The sequence below is a fragment of the Pelophylax lessonae genome (assembly GCF_965119305.1).
Source record: "Pelophylax lessonae genome assembly, chromosome: 3".
Taxonomy (NCBI): Eukaryota; Metazoa; Chordata; class Amphibia; order Anura; family Ranidae; genus Pelophylax; species Pelophylax lessonae.
In genome coordinates, this window is record NC_138770.1 from 272,425,074 (window position 1) to 272,451,113 (window position 26,040).

At 39.8% G+C, this 26,040-nt stretch overlaps 1 protein-coding gene across 1 annotated transcript in view; it reads left to right on the forward strand.

Annotated features, from left to right (window-relative positions):
* Window positions 1-26,040, forward strand: part of NAALADL2 (N-acetylated alpha-linked acidic dipeptidase like 2) — a 1,571,070-nt gene that overhangs the window by 117,472 nt on the left and 1,427,558 nt on the right. The window lies entirely within an intron of this gene.

Consider the following 26,040-nt stretch of genomic DNA (forward strand, 5'->3'; position numbering starts at 1 on the left):
TGTGACAACAATGAAGAAATTACACTTTGCTACAATTTAAAGTGGTGAGTGCCGCTTGAATAACAGTGTAAATTTGCTGTCCCCTCGAAATAACTCAACAAGCAGCCATTAATGTCTAAACCGCTGGCAACAAAAGTGAGTACACCCCTAAGTGAAATTGTGCAAATTGGGCCCAATTAGCCATTTTCCTTCCCCAGTATTATGTGACTGGTTAGTGTTTTAAGGTCTCAGGTGTGAATGGGGAGCAGGTGTATTAAATTTGGTGTTATTGCTCTCACTCTCTCATACTAGTCACTGGAATTTCAACATGGCACCTCATGGCAAAGAACTCTCTGAGGATCTGAAAAAAAGAATTGTTGCTCTACATAAAGATGGCCTAGGCTATAAGAAGATTCCCAAGACCCTGAAACTGAGCTGTGGCATGGTGACCAAGACCATACAGGACAGGTTCCACTCAGAACCGATATATAGTGACCGATACATATTCTTTCTGTCACCTTGCTCACTTCATTTGGTCACTTTTTGCTCACCAAGCACTTTATATATATTATATATTATTTACTTTTTACACACCTGTCTACATTATTGCACTTTATATTTATAGTATTTTATACATGGTTTACTGTTTCTGTATATGATTGTACCATATTTTACTGTGATATTAAGAATTTATTACACTACCACACCCTAATATTTTTAGGCAGCGCCAATTACCTCACCACCCCTACTATCCACTCCGAACAGGCCTCGCCCTGGTCGACCAAAGAAGTTGAGTGCATGTGCTCAGCATCATATCCAGAGCTTGTCTTTGTATGAGTGCTGCCAGCAATGCTGCAGGGGTTGAAGAGGTGGGGGGGTCAGCCAGTCATTGCTCAGACCATACGCTGCCCACTGCATCAAATTGGTCTGCATGGCTGTCGTCCCAGAAGGAAGCCTCTTCTAAAGATGATGTACAAGAAAGCCAGCAAACAGTTTGCTGAAGACAAGCAGACTAAGGACATGAATTACTAAAACCATGGCCTGTGGTCTGATGAGACCAAGATAAACGTATTTGGTACAGATGGTGTCAAGCATGTGTGGCGGCAACCAGGTGAGGCATACAAAGACAAGTGTGTCTTGCTTACAGTCAAGCATGGTGGTGGAAGTCTCATGGTATGGGGCTGCATGAGTGCTGCCGCCACTGGGGAGCTACAGTTCATTGAGGGAACCATGAATGCCAACATGTACTGTGACATACTGAAGCAGAGCTTGATTCCCTCCCTGTGGAGACTGGGCTGCAGGGCATTATTTCAACATAACGACCCCAAACATATCTCCAAGATGACCACTGCCTTGCTAAAGGAGCTGAGGGAAAAGGTGATGGATTGGCCAAGCATGTATCCAGACCCAAACCCTATTGAGCATCTGTGGGACATCCTCAAATGGAAGGTGGAGGAGCGCAAGGTCTCTAACATCCACCAGCTCTGTGATGTGGTCATGGAGGAGTGGAAGAGAACTCCAGTGGCAACCTATGAAGCTCTGGTGAACTCCATGCCCAAGAGGGTTACGACGGTGGTGGAAAACTGTGGTAGTCACACAAAATATTGACACTTTGGGCCCAATTTGGACATTGTCACTTAGGGGTGTATTCACTTTTGTTGCCAGCGGTTTAGACATTAATGGCTGTGTGTTGAGTTATTTTTAGGGGAAATAACAATTTACACTGTTATACAAGCTGTACACTCACTACTTTGCATTTTAGCAAAGTGTCATTTGTTCAGTGTTGTCACATGAAAAGATATAATAAAATGTTTTAAAAAATGTGAGGGGTGTACTCACTTTTGTTAGATACTGTATGTCTGAATGTTTTTTTTAAAAATAATACACAATGCAAATTTTTTCTGTGGTTTTTCTGTGTACACCTGGGGACCATAACCTTGGGGTGGATTTCTTGGAGTCAGGCGTAGAGAAGACAGTATACTTACATTTAAATCGATACTGTCCCTTGGATAGAGGGTCATATACATCCAATGAGTGCATGATGATAAGGGGGGTGTGAACCACCAAAACTGGAGTTCTGGAGGACTGGATATACTGAATATACACACTGTTGGCAAAAGCACAAGGAGGGCTGTTTTTCCACAAATAATTTTTTATGTCAGATTATGCTTTACCACTAACTTATGACAAAGGATTTAGTTTATTTTTTTTGTTTCATAGTGCACCCTCCCTTTTGCAGCGTTGCTCACAATAAATATTGGTTTAGACACTCCTGCGAAAGTGACATATAAAACCCAACCTATGCTAAATGACAATTCCCTGCTGAATTCTTTCTATTTGTAAACAAAGAACCCAAGGGATCCCAGAGGGTGATATTGACTAAACATGGTCGTGACCAAAATTGGTCAATGATGAATGATGTCAAACAGGATCCCATGCTACTACATTACTACAGCAGCCAGAGAACTTTCATTTTGCAATGGGTCTATGGCAGGGCAGCATTGCTGTTGCATTAAGTTGTCTTGGAGCATTGCTCATTGTAATTAATACTGGACCTGAAGAAGATTACTTTTTTCCTAAGGTGTGGTTGTTTATATTTACCTTTACAATTTTCTTTAAATTATTAACACATATCCACTTATTCACATAGGGTGAAGTGACCGATATCTAGGGGCCCTCTTTACAAAAAAGAGGCTTCCAGGTTCTAACAAGTTCCTTCTCTGCAGACTTCCACTGAGCCAGGGATGGGGTGATGAGGCTCTTGTCTGCAACTACAGGGCAACAAGGTACTCTTTCAATGTTGAGGGCATGTGGCTTGGTATGCATTATTTACAAAAAGTGTAGTGTCCTTTTAAGAAAAAAACACTGCATGGGGTCATCTCCAAAATCCATACTAGACCCTTACCCAGGAATGCAGAAGGGGTGGGGGGAGTGGGAAGGGAGCATGCAGTCCCACTTCAGAATTATACCAGGCCACATTGCTTCAACATTTGGAGGGTGCCTTGCCAGCTGCTGAATGTAAACAAAGTAATCAGTGATGTTGGGTGACTTACTGATCAAATATAGTCATGACCATATGGCTATATTTGTTCAATGACATCTCTTGGGATCAATTATCATTTACAATTTGAAACAAGCCATCAGAAAGCTGCCATTTAGTGGCAGTAGTAATAATGATCCACTTGAGATTCAGACAGGCAAGTAAACTGGCCAGATTCTCTGAACTGTTCAACCTGAACTCAAAGCTTATTCCCAGTTGTGAACAGTTTATATCTCATAACTTACCCCTAAAGTAGTAGTGCAGGGGGTCTACTTTCCTCTAAGGATTGAAATCTCCGCAAAAATCAGCCATTGTTGATGTACATGAAAGCAAGTATTGTGGTGTGTCTGTTTTAGATCAAATGGATATACACTAAATGGACTCTGCCATTAGAATAGTCTGATTTAGAGTTAGCATTATGCTTCTTGCATATGCAAATCCTGTATATACATTGCATATTTGGTATCTGGTGAATTTGCATTTACTGGGAAATTGATAGCATTGTTCTGATTGGATTCAACCATTTTGGGAGCTTTCATTTTCCATATACAGTATCTCACAGAAGTAAGTATACCCCTTATGTTTTTGTAAATATTTTATTATATCTTTTCATGTGACAACACTGAAGAAATTAGGCTTTGCTACAATGTAAAGTTGTGAGTGTACAGCTTGTATAACAGTGTAAATTTGCAAAATAACTCAACACACAGCCATTAATGTCTAAGCTGCTGGCAACAAAAGTGAGTACATCCTTAAGTGTCAATGCCAAAATTGGGCCCAAAGTGTCAATATTTTGTCTGGCCACTATTATTTTCCAGCACTGCCTTAACCCTGTTGGGCATGGAGTTCACCAGAGCTTCACAGGTTGCCACTGGAGTCCTCTTCCACTCCTCCATGACAACATCACAGAGGTGGTGGATGTTAGTGACCTTGTGCTCCTCCATCTTCCATTTGAAGATGCCCCACAGATGCTTAATAGGGTTTAGGTCTGGAGTCAAGAATTTTTGGGGAACCCCACACTTTTTCCTGATTGTTTTGTGGGGGTCTGATTTGAAATCTGTATTGGGCGCGACACTATTTTTTTTTTTTATTTTATTGTATGGGACACCCCATGACATCCATATGTTACCCTCATCAGGGATAAGAGTCTGGCATAGAGGGAGGGTGTGTGTGGGGAGTCCCTCATTTATAACAGACCCACATATAGGCAATTTAAATAGCAGTTTTTTCTTTGTGACTATCACTTTTGCTGTAGTGAGTTGTATACATCACACTGATGCACCACTTTGCAGGCAGATTAAAGGAAAAATATAACCAAAGCTATTTTGGCTATACTTCTCATATGGATCACAGGATTGCAGTTCGTTCTGCACTCCTGTTATCCGTTTTCAGCCAACCGCAGGTTAAAGCCCACTGTCGGCTGATGTCACAGAGCCAGTCCAGGCTCTGAAAAGATCCTGACCAGATGGTTGGAATTCACCCAGAACCCTGGGCCACCACCTGGCTTAGACTCTTAGAAATCTGCTGAGATTCCATGCTCTCTGCTTATATTGGAGGGGTAGAACTGGGTGATCAGCGGTATTTAACCGTTCAGTTCTCATTACAGAGCCAGTGGGGGACAGATGCATCATTGGATCAATGCTGCATCCACCTAGGTGAGTGTAATTTTTGTTGTGTTTTTCCTAAATTCATACTTCTCTTTTAAGGGTTTGAATTTTGCATTACATGAATTTTGCATTTCTATGTTGCCTTAGAGCAGGGGTCTCCAAATTGTAGCCGTCTGGTTGTTCAGGAACTACAATTCCCATCATGCTTAGTCATGTCTGTGAATGTCAGAGTTCCTGCCTTAGAGCATGAATACAATTGCTTCTACCTGCCAATTGGAATTAAATTTTTTTTTTTGCTTTGATGCATGTCCTCCAGGGGCATTTGTTTGAGAGTCACTTGCCTGTTAGCCTGGAAATGGAATGTACAGGTTTTTCTTTTTTTTTAACATTCAACTGCCATTGACTTCATTGGGGTTTGGATTCAGCACCCAAACTTTTCTCATGTTCTACCAACCTGCCTCAAGCCTGGACCACCATACAGTCATCTCATTACTATTAAATATAGAAAATATAGAACTTTGCATGTTATCCACTACAGTGATATTTGTATTATGCTATATTTTTTGTAATTATTCTGAAATGTTATACACCACACATTGACTCAATTAAAATAACAAAATAAATAATTGACAAAAAGTTGAAATAAGTATGTTTTTGCCCAAAGTAACCAATCATAGCTAATATTGTAAGAAGGAACAGCAAAGAAGAATCTTTGCATTGGGCTGGAAAGCAAGAAGTAGAGGCAGGATGTACAGTAGCTGTGTGTTTGTAAATAATTATATATATATATATATATATATATATATATATACACATACAGTCAGGTCCATAAATATTGGGACATTGACACAATTCTAATCTTTTTGGTTCTATACACCACCACAATGGATTTGAAATGAAACAAACAAGATGTGCTTTAACTGCAGACTTGCAGCTTTAATTTGAGGGTATTTACATCCAAATCAGGGGAACGGTGTAGGAATTACAACAGTTTGTATATGTGCCTCCCACTTTTTAAGGGACCAAAAGTAATGGGACAGATTAACAATCATAAATCAAATTTTCACTTTTTAATACTTGGTTGCAAATTCTTTGCAGTCAATTACAGCCTGAAGTCTGGAACGCATAGACATCACCAGACGCTGGATTTCATCCCTAGTGATGCTCTGCCAGGCCTCTACTGCAACTGTCTTCAGTTCCTGCTTGTTCTTGTGCCATTTTCCCTTCAGTTTTGTCTTCAGCAAGTGAAATGCATGCTCAGTCGGATTCAGGTCAGGTGATTGACTTGGCCATTGCATAACATTCCACTTCTTTCCCTTAAACTCTTTGGTTGCTTTTGCAGTATGCTTCGGGCCATTGTCCATCTGCACTGTGAAGCACCGTCCAATGAGTTCTGAAGCATTTGGCTGAATATGAGCAGATAATATTGCCTGAAGCACTTCAGAATTCATCCTGCTGGTTTTGTCAGCAGTCACATCATCAATAAATACAAGAGAACCAGTTCCATTGGCAGCCATACATGCCCAAGCCATGACACTAACACCACCATGCTTCACTGATGAGGTGGTATGCTTTGGATCATGAGCAGTTCCTTTCCTTCTCCATACTCTTCTCTTCCCATCACTCTGGTACAAGTTGATCTTGGTCTCATCTGTACATAGGATGTTGTTCCAGAACTGTGAAGGCTTTTTTAGATGTTGTTTGGCAAACTCTAATCTGGCCTTCCTGTTTTTTAGGCTCGCCAATGGTTTACACCTTATGGTGAACCCTCTGTATTCACTCTGGTGAAGTCTTGATGGTTGACTTTGACACACATACACCTACCTCCTGGAGAGTGTTCTTGCTCTGGCCAACTGTTGTGAAGGGCGTTTTCTTTACCAGGGAAAGAATTCTTCGGTCATCCACCACAGTTGTGTTCCGTGGTTTTCTGGGTCTTTTGGTGCTGCTGAGCTCACCGGTGCGTTCTTTCTTTTTAAGGATGTTCCAAACAGTTGATTTGGCCACACCTAATGTTTTTGCTATCTCTCTGATGGGTTTGTTTTGTTTTTTTCAGCCTAATGATGGCTTGCTTCACTGATACTAACAGCTCTTTGGATCTCATATTGAGAGTTGACAGCAACAGATTCCAAATGCAAATATCACACTTGAAATGAACTCCGGACCTTTTATCTGCTCCTTGTAAATGGGATAATGAAGGAAAAACACCATGGAAGAGCTGAGCTGCCAATTGTCCCACTACTTTTGGTCCCTTAAAGCGTGGGAGGCACATATATAAACTGTTGTAATTCCTACACCCTTCACCTGATTTGGATGTAAATACCCTCAAATTAAAGCTGAAAGTCTGAAGTTAAAGCATATCTTGTTTGTTTCATTACAAATCCATTGTGGTGGTGTATAAAGCCAAAAAGATTAGAATTGCGTCAATGTCCCAATATTTATGGACCTGACTGTATATGTGTGTGTGTGTGTGTGTAGCAGGTTTTCCAGGCCTGTGGCCTGATGTGGGTCTGCCATCGGTACCGGTTACCCCTCCAGCCCTTCTGAGCTGCAGCCCTGGGTGTGAGCACTGATACATTGACAACTCCGGCATCTTTGTTTTGTTGTTTTATGGTATTTAAGGGGATGGGAGAAGGGAATGAGTGGGATACTCCTTTAGGCTCAACTAAATACAATTGTGGGACTTTTCTGGCAAAAAAATGCCTGTTAGCGCTGTCCTGACGCCAGCCGAAGCTAGCCAATGCTTCCTTGTGCTTGAACACTGCGTATCACTGAAAACTGTGCTGGATCCTCGACTTTGGTCCAGAAGATCCAGGACTGTGGAACTGCTTGCCTTGTAACACTGCTATAGCTCAAAGTCACTAAATGGCTCCCTCCAGCACTGCACTGGCTGAATAAGCTCCTTGTAAGTTCCTGTACTGCTGCAACTCTCAAAAGGCACACTTCCCACTGTGCACTGGCATTTCAGGGCCCAAACCGCAGGCGCCCCCTTTAAACTTTAAGCTCTTCAGGGTCCACTGACTATGTACCCCCTCTGTCACTTCAGGGTCCTCAACCTCCGTACTCCCTTTCACCACTAGCTGGCACTGGATCCCCGAACCTCTTCCGGAGTGGTCCCCTCTAACTTCAGGCATGTATAGGCTTTCCTGGGACTGGATCCCTTTGACTCACCGCAGGTTCTCGGCACACCGGATCCCCTCAGCTTAGCTCAGCACTTTCTGGATCTTCAGGCAGCACCCCGAGATCCTCCTCCTCAAACAGGAGGAGAGACAGATGTTCTCTCCCTCCTGGGACTCTGCTCCCGCCAAAGACCACGTGTCATGGGCCACCCCCAAACTTATACCCACTCCCAGAATCCTTTGCAGCTCAATCTGCCTTCTGGGGTAGTTACAAGCCTGGATGTGTTCCCTGATTGGGTTTCCTCCACCGCCCTATGAGAAGCCTCCCACAGGAGCAAGTGGGGAGACTCCCCCTTCAGCAGGCACACCTAGAAACCATAACACCCTGACTAATAAATCTCAGCCCTGCTTTTAGGCAGACAAGGCCCACCATACCTTTACCTAGCACCTACCTGTAGGGTGCTATATATATATATATATATATATATATATATATATATATATATATATATATATATATATATATATATATATATTTACACATATAAATATTATTCAGTGAGAGAAAGTATGATATGTATATTCTCTTTTATGCATATTGCATTGCATTATACGATAAGGATGATTTAGTAATTCTACAAAACCATTTTAGGATAAAATGTTCAGGAGATTTTTTTTTCCCTTTTTACCTAGCAGCTCTTTTTTGTAATTGTTGCCATTGAAGTAAAGCCATTCTGAAGGCCATACTGTATTGATTTTAAGTGTCCCTAAATGTAATCTTGGTGACTAAGTAGATGACAGATTGGTGACATTTATAGCACTTACTGGTCATTAACAGCGTTCGCTTATTCAGTAGAACTAATTTGTGTGCAAAGCTCAGGTACGGCTAGAAGACTCAAAGTCAGCAAATGTGGGCAAATGTATTTATTATTTACCACTGCACAGGGCCAAGCTTCTCCCACATGCAAAATGAAATATCCCTTTTCTTACTTGATATCAGGGAGGCGCATTTCCATTTCATGTTTTATTTACCTATTTTTGTATTTTCTAGGGTTCTCTCTTTTATTATTCTGGAGATAAAGCTCTTCAAATCTAAAGACATTTGTATACACTTGCAGAAAAATTGTTAATGATTTGTCACTTTTTGTATTTTAATTGCAGAAATACTATCTGGATCTTTTAGCTAATAAGAACATTACTAACTATTTTACTGTTGCTGAAAACATTAGTGTATTATTTCCATGGTATGGTGTTACATAAAATTACAGGAAAAAATAGACTTTCAGGACAGGTTTGCTGTTAGCAACTAAAAGTTGCATTTTTTTAGAGGAACATAAAGTATGCTTCTTATTGTTGAACGTAGCAGATTAAAATGTTTAAATTGATAATGATTATGTCCAAAAGGCTATTAATGAGCTCCGGGAGATCATAAAATATGGTATATACTATAAAGGTATTTGCGTCCTATACAAAAAATAAGCTATTGTAATAAGAATGTGAGCTGATAAACTACAAGGCGAAGGTAAAAACTGACACATATATCGAAGATCAAAAGTTATGAATAATTAATAGGGTAAAACTAATGTTTAATACATTAATGTGCCTATTTGATATCATGCCATTTTTTTAAAAAGTTTTGTTTGAAATTTCTCCTCTAAATTATGCAACATGTGTTATGTTAAAGTGAACTTGTGCCCAGACTGGGAACAATAAGCATTTACATATTTTTAACAAACAGTAAAAAATCTTTAAATCAAGACCTCATTAACCTTTGTAATTGCAGACATTGGGAGGAAATTAATCTTCAAACCTAAAACTGAGACACTGATATGGCAGCTTATTAAAAAAAACAAAAAAAAAACTTACCAGCTAGCCTGCAAAAAACAAAAACAAATTAGCCCTATCCAACAGTTTATGTCAGCCTTTTTCAACCAGTGTGCTCAGGCACCTTGGGGTGCCTTGTGGTTTCTTCAGGGGTGCATTGGCAAAATTCCTAAAAATTGCCCAAAAATTGTATACAAGCTGGCGTGTGGATGAAGCCTGCCTTTTAGTTACACAGAGCCACAGGTTTTCATTGTGCACCATTACAACCTTCTAGCTGCCAGAATCCTAACGACCAATAACCTCATCAGCTGATAAGGAGGATGTCAGTCACCTGTATAGCATCCTGTTTTGACCCTCCCCTGCCCCTCTCCATTAACTTTGGGGTCATATTAGCTGAGTGATTGATAAAAACTAAGGGAGAAGAGAAACATTGGAATACTAGTCTGTACCAGTTTGCAAAAGTGTATTTGCTTTGGAGAATACATCACCTATAACTTTGGGTGTCCTACTTGGACTTGTGGACCTTACTGCATTATGTAAAACTATTAGAATCATTTTTACATTTTTAAATTGAGATGCCTCGAGACTGTCCATGATTTTAAAAGGGTGCCTCGAGATTATCCATACTTTTTGAAGGGTGCCTTGACTGAAAAAAGGTTGAGAAACACTGGTTTATGTCAAAGACAGATGGTTTAGTTGCAAACATTTGAAAATATATATGAAAGCCACAGTGCCTCATCAAGGCTCATCTTTATACTGTGGTCCTAACACTGTAGTTGTGAAAGTCTGCAAGTTGGAGCACATATAGCAGTGGATCCCTGGAGGGAACCCACTCCTCCTTAAAAGTGCAAAAAAAAAAAAAAATTTCCAGCACACTTTCAAGCTAGCTTGCAAAAAACAAATTAGAAAGAGGGTTTGTTTTCCTCTTCTGGCAGCAGAAACTTGTCAGCCCACCAACATCTAATATAACCTGCCAGAAGCCCTCTGAAATCTGCCCTCAAAGTCATTGTTGTAATCTTTAAAGATGAATTTACTGCAACGTGTTTTCAGATAAAGAAGAGACGAGTGGACTTTTTTAAACCCCTCTTGCTGCTTGTTAAAAAATATGTAAATTATATTCCATATTCTAGGCACAAATGCATCTCTTTTTTTTTACCTGGTTTAGCTTGATAAAAGTATCCAGCATAAGGAGGGGGCTCTCTATAGCAGGTGTTTAGATGCAAGAATGTAAGCATAGGGATCCCACAGAATGTCTGCGTTACTTAACCACTTAAGCCCCGGATGATTTGGCTGCTCAAAGACCAGGGCCTATTTTGCAATTTGGCACTATGTGAATTTAACGGACAATTGCGCGGCCGTGCGACGCTGTAACCAAATTAAATTGACATCCCTTTTTTTCCCACAAACAGAGCTTTCTTTTGGTAGTATTAGATCACCTGTGCGATTTTTACTTTTTGCGCTATAAACAAAAAAAGAGCGACAATTTGGAAAAATAACAATATTTTTCACATTTTTTTTATATGAAATTCCCCCAAAAAAAATGTAAAAATCAAATTTTTTTAACATTTTAGGCCAATTTGTTTTCTGCTACATATGTTTGGTAAAAAAAATTGCAATAAGCGTATTTTAAATGGTTTGCACAAAAGTTATTGCGTCTACTAACTACGGGAAAGATTTATGTCATTTTATTGTTTTTTTTACTAGTAATGGCGGCGATCTGCGATTTTGCGGGACTGCGACATTGCGGTGGGCAAATCAGACCCTTGGCTGACATTTTTGAAACTTTTGGGGGTACCAGTGACATTACTACAGTAATCAGTGCTATAAATATGCACTGTTACTGTAAAAATGACACTGGCAGGGAAGGGGTTAACTTTATTGGTGATCAGTGGGTTAAATGTATCCCTAGGGGCGTGATTCTAACTGTGGGGGGGTGTGGCTTGTGATGTAACCACAGAGACATACGATCCTACATAGCAGGATCGTATGATCTCTGCAGTTACACCAGGGGGAATGACAGGTGGCTTTGTTTACATCAGCCGTCTGCCTTTCTCCCTCTCCAGCGGGAGATCGCGAGTGACCGGTGGACATCGGAGCCGCTGGTCACTCACGTTGGGATGTTAGTGAACGAGCGGGGGCGGGAGCGCACCTCTGGCGGTGCACGCTCGCCCCCTAGAGGCTCGTGGGCGAGCGACGTAGCCCTACGTCATTTGCCTGTAGGGGGCTGACTGCCGCAGTAAATAGTCATGCGGCGGTCGGCAAGCGGTTAAAAAACTGTTTGTGGTCTACCTAACCAACATCTCTCAAAAATTTAAACATCTCACTTGGCTGGACAGATCCTTTATTTGTTTCCTTTTTATTTTTTTTGTTACATGCTTGTAAATTAAAAACACAGACAGACAGATTTTTAGAAACCTTCCACCTCTTTATTAGAAGAACTGACTATGCTAAAATAACAAAACCATTTCTATGTGCCTTTTTTTTCTGAATAAGATATTTTTAAAATTTAAAAATCAAAAAGTGTTCCTCCAGAATGGATGAAGGAAATGTAATGAAATATCTGCAAACCGTAAATATAGTTGGACTGATTTATTAAAGGAGTTATTTTCTGTTTGCATGGAGAATCTGTGTTCACTAAATTGTAATACATTGACAACACAATGGTTCCTCTAAAGTAATTATCCAAAGGTAAAGAACTGGACTGTGGGAATCTCCAGATATTCCATGGTCTAGCATTTTTCTAGTAAAACACAGTAGCCACATTGTTATGCATGTAAAAGGACACATTGGGGAAAAGCCATAATTAAGTGTCCCTAACATGAAGCAATAATAACATTATTAGTATGGCAGGGATCCTTATACTGTAAGGATACTGACACCTATGCAGAGTCGATTGGGCTATGATCTATTTTGCTAAATAAAAAAATAAAAAAAAACTCTCTAAAATGCAAAAATATTTTAAATTACATATAGGTGTAGTTTAGCTTTAAATAGTGTGATTAAGTGCGCAGCCTTTATGACACAAGGAAAAAGGGAGGGGAACAAATTAGGGATAGACTGATTTATTGGCATGGCCAATATATCGGGGGCCAATATGCACTTTCCCCAATAAATCGGCCCCAGAACTGGCCAATATTGCCAATATTTTTGTGACGTCATTCTGCCTTCTTAGGTCACCTTCCTCGCCTTGGTCAGCTTCATCTGGAGTCGGGACTAGTCTCACGGGAGTGTATCACAGCCATAGACCCACCCACAGCAGCCTGGTGCCAGCCAGCCACTCACATCCACAGGCCCTGTACAAGCCAGCCACAGGCACTGTACCAGCGAGCCAGCCAGCCAGCAACCTACAGGCCCTGTACCAGCCAGCCACCTACAGGCCCTGTCCCTGCCAGCTACAGACACTGTACCAGCCAGCCAGCCACCCACAGGCCCTGTATCAGCCAGCTACCCACCACAGGGTGCCAGACAGCCAGCCACCCACCACAGGGTGCCAGACAGCCTGCCACCCACAGACAGGGTGCCAGCCAGTCAGCAATTCAAAGGGCCTGTACCAGCCAGTCACAGGCCCTGTATCAGCCAGCCACCCACAGCCCCTGTGCCAGCCACCCACTTACCACAGGGTGCCAGCCAGCCAGCCACCCACTTACCACAGGGTGCCAGCCAGCCAGCCACCCACCCACCACAGGGTGCCAGCCAGCCACCCACCACAGGGTGCCAGCAAGCCAGCCATTAAGCATTAAACAAAAATATACATGTTCAGTACCAGATTTGTGTCAAAAATTCTCTTTATTTTTCAAAACTTTAAATATACAAAATATCGGGCCATATCGACCGATACGTTGTGACCAAAATATCGGTATCGGCCCTGAAAAAAACATATTGGTCTATCCCTAGAAAAAATGTGACCAGTACAGAATGTCAGGAAGCCATAGACAGCAACTTTACTGGCATTTAACCCCTGATTGGTTGATTTATTAAAGACGTAGAGACATAGCTTAGTGAAAGTAATGAAGCTGTGCTTATTTCAATAATTCAGTCATACACAAGGCAAAAGCATGTTTTTTTTTTTTGTTTTTTTTTAATCCCCTACAACATGATTGGATATTTGTTTTACTTTACTCACTAATGAACATGCACTTGTCCTTGAGGAGATCAACCTCTGCGTTTTTGTTCTATCTCAGCCAAGATTAGCTTTTTCGTGCGCTATACAAAATTAAACAAAAAAATTAAGTTTTATCCAGTGTAATTCCACTGCAATAATGGAATACAAAAAAAAATATGTCTTTTGCTGTTGTCTTTCACCAAGTTTCAGCTTCCATTTAATTGCTTAAAATTATTAGCATTTTATAAATGATAGGGAAAAAAACAATGCAAAGCAAATTACTGGCTATGTTTAGGGGAAGGAATTTCTACTTCTGATTTGTATAATTTGGCTCCAATGTGTATGGGAGTAACAGGTGTTACTGGCACTGGTTATACTTAGCGATTGTAATACCTGTTAATTTAAGGCCATAAGAACAAGTTATATAAAAAATGTTATACTGACATTCATATGCCATTTCCTCAAACAACACTTTAAGGTGATTGTATGCCTGCTCTTGCCCATCACAATCAGACAATGTCAAAGAGTTATCTACTATATAAAAAACTGGTAAACTGTCTTTGATAAATTTAGGGAAAGTGTATTTTTTTTGAGAAAGGCAAGCTCTTCTGCCAAAATGAAAAAAACCTTCCTAAACAAGGAAGGCGGCTCCGCTCACCACTCGGCCGGCAAGCCTCCTAAGAGGGAGAGCAGTCCGTATACAGCATGTTGGCGGCTGCATGCTGACAAGTATTAATTGCCTCAGAGTTCATGGTAGAATGTCCCACACTGTGAGATGCATAACTATGGATTCAATACTCTGTTCAACTTACATTTGTGAGTGTATGAGTGTTTAAACATTTTATTTACTAAATAAAAGGTTTTGCCTCAGAGCCTGTGCACTCTTCTTCTTCTGTATCTTAAACAACAGAAAAACATTGCAAATATGTATTTTAAAGTCCGACTGTGGGTATTTTAAAAAGTTGCCCCAGCCATTGTCTAAAATAAAAAAGCAGCATTAGCTGTAATACTCTTCTTCTCTCCACATCTGTCCTTCCTATTACCACTTCTTTACAGCATTTCAGACTGTATCATCGGGTACTTCCCACCACTAGACATGGGACCCCCAGTTCGGTTCACTACAGAACTTTCAAACATCGCAGACTTTAGGAACTGAATAACTAACCCCATTGAAGTCTATAAAAAATTCAAATGTGCCTATTTTAAAGGCTTATATGCAAGTAATTGGGCATACAAAGAGTATGGAGGTCCGGGTATTTCCGTGGGGGGTCATGTATCAATGAACACAAAGTTTGTAAAAAAAAACATAATTTTTAAATGAGCAATAATTCACTGATGCTTAAAGTGAAACCATAAAAATGAGAAATAACAATAAAAATGAAAAATTCCTTTATCCCTATAGTGCCTGGGGGTCCCTTTAGTCTGCCTGTAAAGTGACACATCTATACCTTGTATAGAACGTGCTGCAGCAATATTGACATTTATAAAGCCAAAAAAACTACATTTTCTCTGCAAGTTTTCTTTATTTTGTAAACAACGGGAGCCAGTCTATATGATGAGGCCACAATTTAGTGCAATCGTAAAAAGATTAGAGATTCTTTGGATATTCTGGTGTCTATTTTGCAGACTTTCGATAGAAGTAACAGGTGCGGAAAAGTTTGGTTTTGGGTGTGGGTGGTGCCTTCACAACATAACCCTATAGAGGCTCTCTAAATGAAAGCAAGAATTGGCCTTGCTGCCAAAATTTGAAATTAGATTCCCTGGTCAAACAGTGCCAGAAAAACTGGGCTTTGGGTGTTGGTGGTGGGCAAGGAGGCAGAATAAGCCACTCTGGCAGCTGCAGTGGACTGTGCACTAGTGTTTGCTTGGATGATGGAGGATAAGGAGGATGAGGATAGTTTAGTAAACCAGTACACCCCCTCCTCTGCATGCTGTGGCTGGATAGAATGGGCAATATCACTAAGGGGAAATGATGCCCTGCCTGAGGATGGACCACATCCACCTTTGCCTGTGGACAATGGCCACCTCACAGTGTCATGGTAACAATTGCCTCTCCTTGTTGGCCTACCAGACGTGATGGGGGGCTTATTAACAAAATGCAATAAAGATGGGGAAATGTGTACGTGGATGCACTTTAATCAATGAAAAGGAGTGTTTGGTGACTTTAACTGGAGTACTCACTACACAGGCACACTCCACTAATACATTACAATATCTAGCAGTAAAACTGCACTGATGCACTGCAATATACTGCGGTAAATGTGCACTAATGCACTGAAATATACTGCACCAAAATATACTGTGGTAAACATGCAATAATGCACTGAAGTATACTGTGTTAAATGTACACTAATGCACTGCAGTATACTGCGGTAAACCTGCAATAGTGTATTGAAATATACTGCATTAAATGTGTAGTAACACACCGCAATATACTGCGTTAAAAGTGCACTAACGCACTGCAAAATACTGCGGTAAACCTGCAATAATTCACTGAAATATACTGCAGTAAATCTGCAATAATGCACTGCAAAATACTGCAGTAAACGTGCAGTAACACACTGAAATATACTGCAGGAACCCTGCTCTGACAAAATAAAAGGTTCTCACCACTGGAAAAAGTTTTAAAGAAGAAAAAATAAAAAAGACCAAATATACAGTGCCTTGCGAAAGTATTCGGCCCCCTTGAACTTTTCAACCTTTTGCCACATTTCAGGCTTCAAACATAAAGATATAAAACTGTAATTTTTTTGTGAAGAATCAACAACAAGTAGGACACAATCATGAAGTGGAACGACATTTATTGGATATTTCAAACTTTTTTAACAAATAAAAAACGGAAAAATTGGGTGTGCAAAATTATTCAGCCCCCTTAAGTTAATACTTCGTAGCGCCACCTTTTGCTGCGATTACAGCTGTAAGTCGCTTGGGGTATGTCTCTATCAGTTTTGCACATCGAGAGACTGAAATTTTTGCCCATTCCTCCTTGCAAAACAGCTCGAGCTCAGTGAGGTTGGATGGAGAGCGTTTGTGAACAGCAGTTTTCAGTTCTTTCCACAGATTCTCTATTGGATTCAGGTCTGGACTTTGACTTGGCCATTCTAACACCTGAATATGTTTATTTGTGAACCATTCCATTGTAGATTTTGCTTTGTTTTGGATCATTGTCTTGTTGGAAGACAAATCTCCGTCCCAGTCTCAGGTCTTTTGCAGACTCCATCAGGTTTTCTTCCAGAATGGTCCTGTATTTGGCTCCATCCATCTTCCTATCAATTTTAACCATCTTCCCTGTCCCTGCTGAAGAAAAGCAGGCCCAAACCATGATGCTGCCATCACCATGTTTGACAGTGGGGATGGTGTGTTCAGGGTAATGAGCTGTGTTGCTTTTATGCCAAACATAACGTTTTGCATTGTTGCCAAAAAGTTCGATTTTGGTTTCATCTGACCAGAGCACCTGCTTCCACATGTTTGAAGTGTCTCCCAGGTGGCTTGTGGCAAACTTTAAACAACACTTTTTTATGGATATCTTTAAGAAATGGCTTTCTTCTTGCCAGTCTTACATAAAGGCCAGATTTGTGCAGTATACGACTGATTGTTGTCCTATGGACAGAGTCTCCCACCTCAGCTGTAGATCTCTGCAGTTCATCCAGAGTGATCATGGGCCTCTTGGCTGCATCACTGATCAGTCTTCTCCTTGTATGAGCTGAAAGTTTCGAGGGACGGCCAGGTCTTCGTAGATTTGCAGTGGTCTGATACTCTTTCCATTTCAATATTATTGCTTGCACAGTGCTCCTTGGGATGTTTAAAGCTTGGGAAATCTTTTTGTATCCAAATCCGGCTTTAAACTTCTCCACAACAGTATCTTGGACCTGCCTGGTGTGTTCCTTGTTCTTCATGATGCTCTCTGCGCTTTAAACGGACCTCTGAGACTATCACAGTGCAGGTGCATTTATATGGAGATTTGATTACACACAGGTGGATTCTATTTATCCTCATTAGTCATTTAGGTCAACATTGGATCATTCAGAGATCCTCACTGAACTTCTGGAGAGAGTTTGCTGCACTGAAAGTAAAGGGGCTGAATAATTTTGCACGCCCAATTTTTCAGTTTTTTATTTGTTAACAAAGTTTGAAATATCCAATAAATTTCGTTCCACTTCATGGTTGTGTCCCACTTTTTGTTGATTCTTCACAAAAAATTATAGTTTTATATCTTTATGTTTGAAGCCTGAAATGTGGCAAAAGGTTGCAAAGTTCAAGGGGGGCGAATACTTTTACAAGGCACGGTAATGGCATAGGCCTCCAGGAGGAGCAAAGGGAGATGGGGGGTATGATCCCAGAGTTGAGCTTTAAGTAATTACTTTTTGCCACTGTAATAGTGCCATAATAATATTTTTTTCTCAAAAATCTATATACACCTTTTTGTGGTCTAAATGGCTACAATGGTTAAAAAATGCTGAACTGTAAAAGGAGCAATATGACAATGTTTTTTATTTAGCAAAACCCTAAAACCTGATTTTATAAATGGCACAAATAAAATGAATAAAACAGCAAATGTTTACAAAAAGAAAGGCATGCGCAGTTATTCCAACCCCCTTAATTTTGATAGGCAAGGGATAGGTTTGTATATAAATGGATGGAGTAAATGAGACTAGAGTAGTAACTACAGCATATTTTTTTAGACAGTGTGTATATAAGTAATTTTAAGTAAATATCACTTAAAAAAAGGTTTAAAACTGATGTGAATTATTTTCCATCTCTGTTTTATATAAGTATATATGCGATATGCAGTATCAATACAAACTATTTTTATTTTACATGTGCATGCTTGAAGATTTAAAAATGTTTTTATATTGTTCTGGTGTTCTTTGCCAAGGAAATGTATGAGTATATTTGACAGTCTTTCATATGTCAGTTTTTCTTGTAACAAGTGGGGCACTGAGATAGAAAGAAAAAAGTTTTGGGGTTATTTCTTTGAAATGCATTTTATGCATTCAATCCCATTTTGAAAATGGAATTCTTTCTCTGTAACGCTTCACATTCTTATTTTTCTGAATATATAGGGTCAATTTGAATATCATCTTCTTCATACAACAGAAATTCCTTTCTTAAAAGCTGATCAAAGTAAAAGGTAGAATCTGTATAGCACAAATGTTTCCATATTCCCAAAAATGCTTTCAGGGACAAACACATGTCACCTTTTGTTATATCTGATGAAAATAATATTTAGTAATAAGAAATGCTCTCTTCTTTTATCTTATGTGCAGTGCATTTTTGCAGAATTCCTGTTTCAAAGCTACAATTACTTGTAGATCTAAGTATAATATTTGCATTGTTAGGAGGTTTTGCTCAGTACTGAAAATCAACTCTAAGTTATGGATAATAAATCAGTATGTGATTTTACTAAAGTATTGTGGAAAATGGAAATTTATTTTAGAATTCTCTACCTTTATATTACAAAATTCCTTAATTTGACATATTTGCTGTGGTGTCAGTCAATGCAGTATAGAGATGCAGCTGGTTTCCACTATATATTATGATTTAAAAAACCTTGCCTATATGTTGGGAACATAAATGTACACTGCTCCCAATTGACAAATGTGAAAATTCAGCTTAAATTGAAGTAAAATAGAAAGAGAAATAAAAGACACCTCACCCACTGGTAATTTAGGAGGGCAAGGTTCACATCCTGTAGTTGTAAGAATCCAGAAAATTACTGGCACATCCATGAAACAATTCCTTTATTAAACTGCCTTAGAACATTACTTAGTGTTTACATATTTTGAACAAACATCCTTGGTCCTATCAGTCAAAAGGTAATAAATCGGTATAAAACGTATGTGTTAAATCCCATGCTTATACTCTTTAGCCAAAAACGGTAATTCAAAGTCAAATTGGATACAACCTAAGAATTATACCACAATAAACAAAAGATTGCAGGCTGTTTGTTTTTTTTTGCTAATGTAAACTGATTTTTTTTTTACATTTGGTATTAAGACCTGTGAATATTTGATGAAAAAAAAAAAAAAAAAACCTTTTCCAAAAATGTTGGGAGCAAAAGGATAGGCATTTTAAAATGTTTGGGGCAAAATGGAGGGAAGAATATCAGTAGCAGCAGCAGAAATTAAGAACATGATTTATCAACTGTGTTCAAAAGAACCAGGCCAATTAAATCCAAACAAATGTATGACATTGAGGGTGATTTACAAAAAGAGATGAAAATCTTCAGTTAAGTTATCCAATTTACTTCAATTATCAAATTATGTGAAAATGAATTCCAATTTACTTTTTTTCTAGGCACATGATTGGATATTCAAAGCGAACAGGAAGTTGCTTTTTTACCCCCTTAGATATTTGAAGTGAAAAGTTGCATATCCTATCCAAGATTCCCAACTCCTTTAGTAAATCACTCTCATTGGCTCATGTGCTTGCTGTGATGCACTAAGAAAATGATCATAAATTGGAGACATGTAACATTTCAAAATCATGCAGATTATACAATACTTATTTGTAGGTAGTGTAAAGTGTAACTCTAGTTGTGATTTTCAGCCTTTGAATAGATTGAGAAGGGTTTGATTGACTATTAAAAATGGGTGTACCATAACTGGTTTCCAAATGAACTAATTTATGTTGGAGGTGCGGAAGAGAAGTAGGCACATTATACCATATCTTCTGGAGCTGCCCTAAGATAAAAACATACTGGACAGGAGTGAGAAACATAATTCAGAAGTTTACGGAATATGAAATAGAAGAGAATCCAGGCCTCTTCCTGTTAAATTTATCCGATATACCAGTAAATAAATACGCAAGATCGATAATTCCTTTCTTATTAAATGTGGCAAAAACATGTATCCCAGGATTCTGGAAAAAAACACAACCACCCTCGGTGTCCGACTGGATACATAGGGTGGAGGATAATAGGAGGCTGGAAGAATTGGTTGCCACAGCACAGAGTAGGCAAGATAGACATAGGAAAACTTGGGAATTGTGGAACCAATTCATAAATTCCGAGGAAGGGAGACAACACATGGCATGAAATAAAATAAGAGGAAAGGAATGGAGAAGGGTTAACCATCTCTTACAACTACTAAGGGTCGGGGATGGGAGAGGGAGAGGAGAGGAGAGGAGAGGGGGGAGGAAGAGGAAATTATATATTTTTTTTTTCTCTTTTCTTTTTCTTTCTTTTGGGGGGGGGGGTGGAGGGAGGAGGGAGGGGGAAAATAGAAAAAGGAGAATTTGTAGAAACAGCAAGAGGAAAGGTAGAGATAGTATAACATGAGTTAAACTAGAAATGTTTAAGATGTCATAAATGTCATGTATAATTGGATAAATTCTCAAAAATAAAGTATTTGAAAAAAAAAAAACGCAGTGCCGTGTCGCAAGGGATGGCCTGGTCATTGGGGGGGTAAAGCCTTCCGAGGTTGAAGGGGTTAAAGTACCTTGTTCAAATGCTGGCGTTTAAATATCCTTCTTTTGACTTTTACATGCACTGTTCAGAAGGGCTTGTACAGAGAGTTTTGACCACTTCTGGACCGGAAGGGATTTGCCCCCTTGGTGACCAGGCCATTTTTTGCGACATGGCACTGCAATACTTTAACGAAAATTGTGTGGACGTGCGATGATGTACTGAAAAAAAAAATGTATGTCCTTTTGTTTCCTACAAATAGAGCTTTCTTTTGGTGGTATTTGATCACCTGTGCAACATTTCTGAAAAAAATATATCTTTTTCACATTCTGCTATATAATATTCCCCCAAAAAAATAAATAAATAAAAAATGGGTGTACTTGAACGCTGCTTTGTTGTGCTATTGAGTGCTATAAGACTACAAAACTTACAAAGCGGATCGCTCACACCTATACACATTCTCTAAACGTGTCTCAATGTGCAAAATTATGTTCAAAAGTGGTGCCGCGCTCCCAAATGCTAATGTACTAATATCCCTTTAAATCTGTTTGCATGGCAATTTTCAGAATCAGCATATCATATCAAACTGTATAACATAAACAAAACAAAACAATGCATCAATCCATAAAGTGTCCTTTGCTATGAATTTGCTTTCATATGATCAGTCTTTCATAAAAAACAGGCTTGTGTTCATATATCCAAACAACTGCTTCCTTAATTAGTGTTTACCACTATGTGCTCCAATCATCCATCTATATTATTGATAATCCCCTCATCTGATGTGCCCCCACCTGGGGGATAAGACCAACCAATGCTCTATTGTCCCTCTCTGGGGATCTGTTTTATGCTGTTTCAGTCCTTTGGTGGCAATCTTGAGTTTCAAATCCTCCTTCTCTTACACTTATCTCCATATGCCCAAATCTGCAAAAAGCGAGAAAGCTGGACATAGTGCTTTATCTTTTAAACAACTGGTTTATTAAACACTAAATCTAAAAACGCTCACTTTTTCCTACTGCTTAGAGTGCCGCAAGCTGTAAAAAGCATTCAGTCCTCACAGTGTGAGTATAAGACAATCAGACAGTATTTCAGACAGATCTATCCCCCTGAGGAAGCCACGGGACCCTGTGGTGTAACACATAGGGGAGGGGCTAATCTGTCATCATGTTGAGGTGCGCATTGTGAGCCTACCGTAGAAATACTCTCTGATTGTCCTATACCTGCACTGTGGGGTCATTATCATGTTGGAATACTGCCCTGAGGCCCATTCTCCGAAGGGAGGGGATCATGCTCTGCTTCAGTATGTCACAGTACATGTTGGCATTCACGGTTCCCTCAATGAACTGTAGCTCCCCAGTCCCGGCAGCACTCATGCAGCCCCAGACTATTACACTCCCACCACCAGGTTTCACTGTAGGCAAGACACACTTGTCTTTGTACTCCTCACCTGGTTGCCGCCACACATGCTTGACACCAACTGAACCAAATACGTTTATCTTGGTCTCATCAGACCATAGGACATGCTTCCAGTAATCCATGTCCTTAGTCTACTTGTCTTCAGCAAACTGTTTGCGGGCTTTCTTGTGCATCATCTTTAGAAGAGACTTCCTTCTGGGACGACAGCCATGCAGACCAATTTGATGCAGTGTGCGGCGTATGGTCTGAGCACTGACAGGCTGACCCCCCCCCACCCCTTCAACCTCTGCAGCAATGCTGGTAGCTCTCATACGTCTGTTTTCCAAAGACAACCTCTGGAAATTAGGCTGAGCATGTGCACTCAACTTCTTTTGTTGACCATGGCGAGGCCTGTTCCGAGTGGAACCTGTCCTGTTAAACCCGCTGTATGGTCTTGGCCACCGTGCTCAAGCTCAGTTTCAGGGTCTTGGCAATCTTCTTATAGCCTAGGCCATCTTTATGTAGAACAATTATTTTTTTCAGATCCCCAGAGGGTTCTTTGCCATGAGGTGCCATGTTGAACTTCCAGTGACCAGTATGAGAAATTGAGAGCGATAACCCCAAATTTAACACACCTGCTCCTCATTCACACCTGAGACCTTGTAACACTAATGAGTCACATGACACTGGGGAGGGAAAATGGCTAATTGGGTCCAATTTGGACATTTTAATTTAGGGGTGTACTGACTTTTGTTGCCAGCGGTGTAGACATTTATGGCTGTGTGTTCAGTTATTTTGAGGGGACAGCAAATGTAAACTGTTATACAAGCTGCACACTCACTAATTTACATTGTAGCAAAGTGTAATTTCTTCATTATGGTCACATGAAAAGGTATAATAAAATACAGTATTTACAAAAATGTAAGGGGTGTACTCACTTTTGTGAGATACTGTATATGGTTTGATAAAATATGGTGATTCTGAAAATTGCTATGCAAGCAGATTTAAAGGGATACTAGCACATTAGCATTTTGGAGCGAATATAAGGGTGTGATTGACTGGTATGATTGAACTACTTTCTTGGTCCATGTTGGTACCTTTTTTTTATTCCAGGCATACAGCAGGAAGCAAGAAATGTGCACAAAGTGAGGGGAAATTGCAACTTTGACACTTGTCACCTGAACAGATATCCTTATAGGGAGATTATCCATTACCTCCTTTTCTGATGAAAAATTGAATATTTTAGATTTCCTATCATTTTCTGTTATTGATATAGCAGTCAATAAGACAGAAAGTAAATCTCCTCAACAGGGATATGGACAACAATAAAAAAAAAAAAACTGACAGTAGTTTAAAACATTACCCACTTTATCCAAAACGAGAAAATAAATGTTTTGGCTGGACTTACTATTTACATTGATTAAAGCGGTTGTAAACCGCATCTGGTTTAAAAACAAAAAACACCTGTAAAACAATGGCATAATGTGCTAGTATACATCACATACTAGCACATTATGAAATACTCACCTTAGAATGAAGCCCTCCAGCGGCACGCTGTCACTGCTGAGAGAGCGGACATCTTCCTCCGGTCTTTCTTCCGGGTTCATGAGCTCCAGCTGTGTGATTGGCAGAAAACCGCAATGAAGTTACTCCTGCACATGTGCACAGGTGCTCTCAGTTTTAGCACAAAGCTCTGAAGTTCCGGAACGGTATGCCGGACCTTCAGAGCACATGTGCCGATGATGTCACTAGCTGCACCCAGGATAATTGTCTCCTAAACCATGCACGTTTAGGAGATATTAATTTTACCTACAGGTAAGCCTTATAGACTTACCTGTAGGTAAAAATCACAAGGCAGGCTTTACTACTGTTTACCACATTTATTCTGGTGCACATCTATTGATGTGGAAGTTTTATCAGTGACAACAGAAGAGCTGTTGGAACCTAGAACTAGTGTAAATGGAAATTTCTGGTGGAGTAGTACTCTTGCTGTTTTTGTATGATTATAGATACCCGCCAGCTGACTGCTCCTATGAGGAACATTGGGCTGGTTATAAAACTTTTTCTGAGTACAGCTTTATTTCTCTGAAATTAGCATTGCTCGTATCCCTTGCCCTAAACCTAATAGCCTGCCAGTTTCTCTGGAAATCTTGCCAATTACACATCCATCTACTGCCTTCAGATTGTGAATAGTGATCAGTGCCACATTTGTAAAAGATGTTGAACAGACACTAGCTGGTGACAGCATTGATCCCCTCTGCTGCTTGCCTCTTTTAATCTATACAGTAAACATTATAAAATGCAGGCAATATCAGGAGCACAACTCCCAAGTATTACAAGCTTACACGGTTCACCCCATTTGCAACATACTGTACAGTCTCTACCTTTACAGCAGCTTCAACATCACAGTCCTTTAACTGTTTGAGTCTTGTATTTTAGTTAGTGACAGTTTTCCCCATGCAGCTGGGGGTAAGGTGTAGCTTTGCTCAAGAAGAGTCTTAAATGTAGTTTGCTGTCACAGAACCCCCACAAAATGACAACCAATAACAATGGCCTCGCTGGCAGCCTTCCAAACTTAGATTCCTCCAAACAGTCTAAAACAGGTACACATCCTTGTTGTGTCGCATTCAGACAGATATGTGTGGTATTCTTCTGTACCACTTCTGACAGAAAATGCCCTTCATGTGCAGGCAACATGCAAATTAGGTGAAAACATTTTACTGCAAATCAAATAGTACTTTCTTCACAACTGCCGGTTACAACTTTAACAACTCATTAGTGATACAGTTTCTACCTGAAGCAGTAGTAAACTCACAATTAAGACTTTTGCCTATGATAAACACTGTGCTATAACTTTTAAATGTCTTTTATACCATTCTCACTTGCGCCTTTTAGAAGATTTAGCTTGATATTTAGTTTAGTGACATCACTAGTGCAAGAGTAATTTGTCCACATACATGGCATGCCCAGTGTACCATCAGTCTATTCATCCTCTTGCCGTACCTTCATTGTCAGCACTCATGGCATTGCATTGAAATTTTAGGAGATTGCGGACCCTTGTGATTTGCCACGAGTATACATGGTTATGCTCCTATAGTAACCGAGAATGAAAACAAGGCTTGGCTAATTCCTAATGTACATGTGTGAGATTACAAGCACTCATATTAGAAAAAGGGCAGAAATGTAATCATGCTGGAAGCAGAAGAAAACAACCAAGATGGTGAAAGTCCTGGAGACTAGAAAAAGAAAGTAAGGCAAAGAACTTTTATAATAAAAGATTCAGTGGGAAATAACATAGCGATGTGTATTATAAAGAGTTACACTCTATGTTTAGGATTAACGCGGCTGAGTTTACTACCACATTAAAAAGCTCTCTGTTGAAGTGGGTTTATCTACCTTATGCAATTATTGCATGTTTTATAAAATCCCACGTCACTAGATTTAGTAGGCTTCCTATGATGCTTTGGATTCGAATCCTCTTGTCACAATAATCCTTAATGTGGAACTTGCTCTTCTACTTAACTGGGTGTGAGCTAAAGTTTTAGTGTTACCTGGGGGGTGGGAGTTGTCATTTT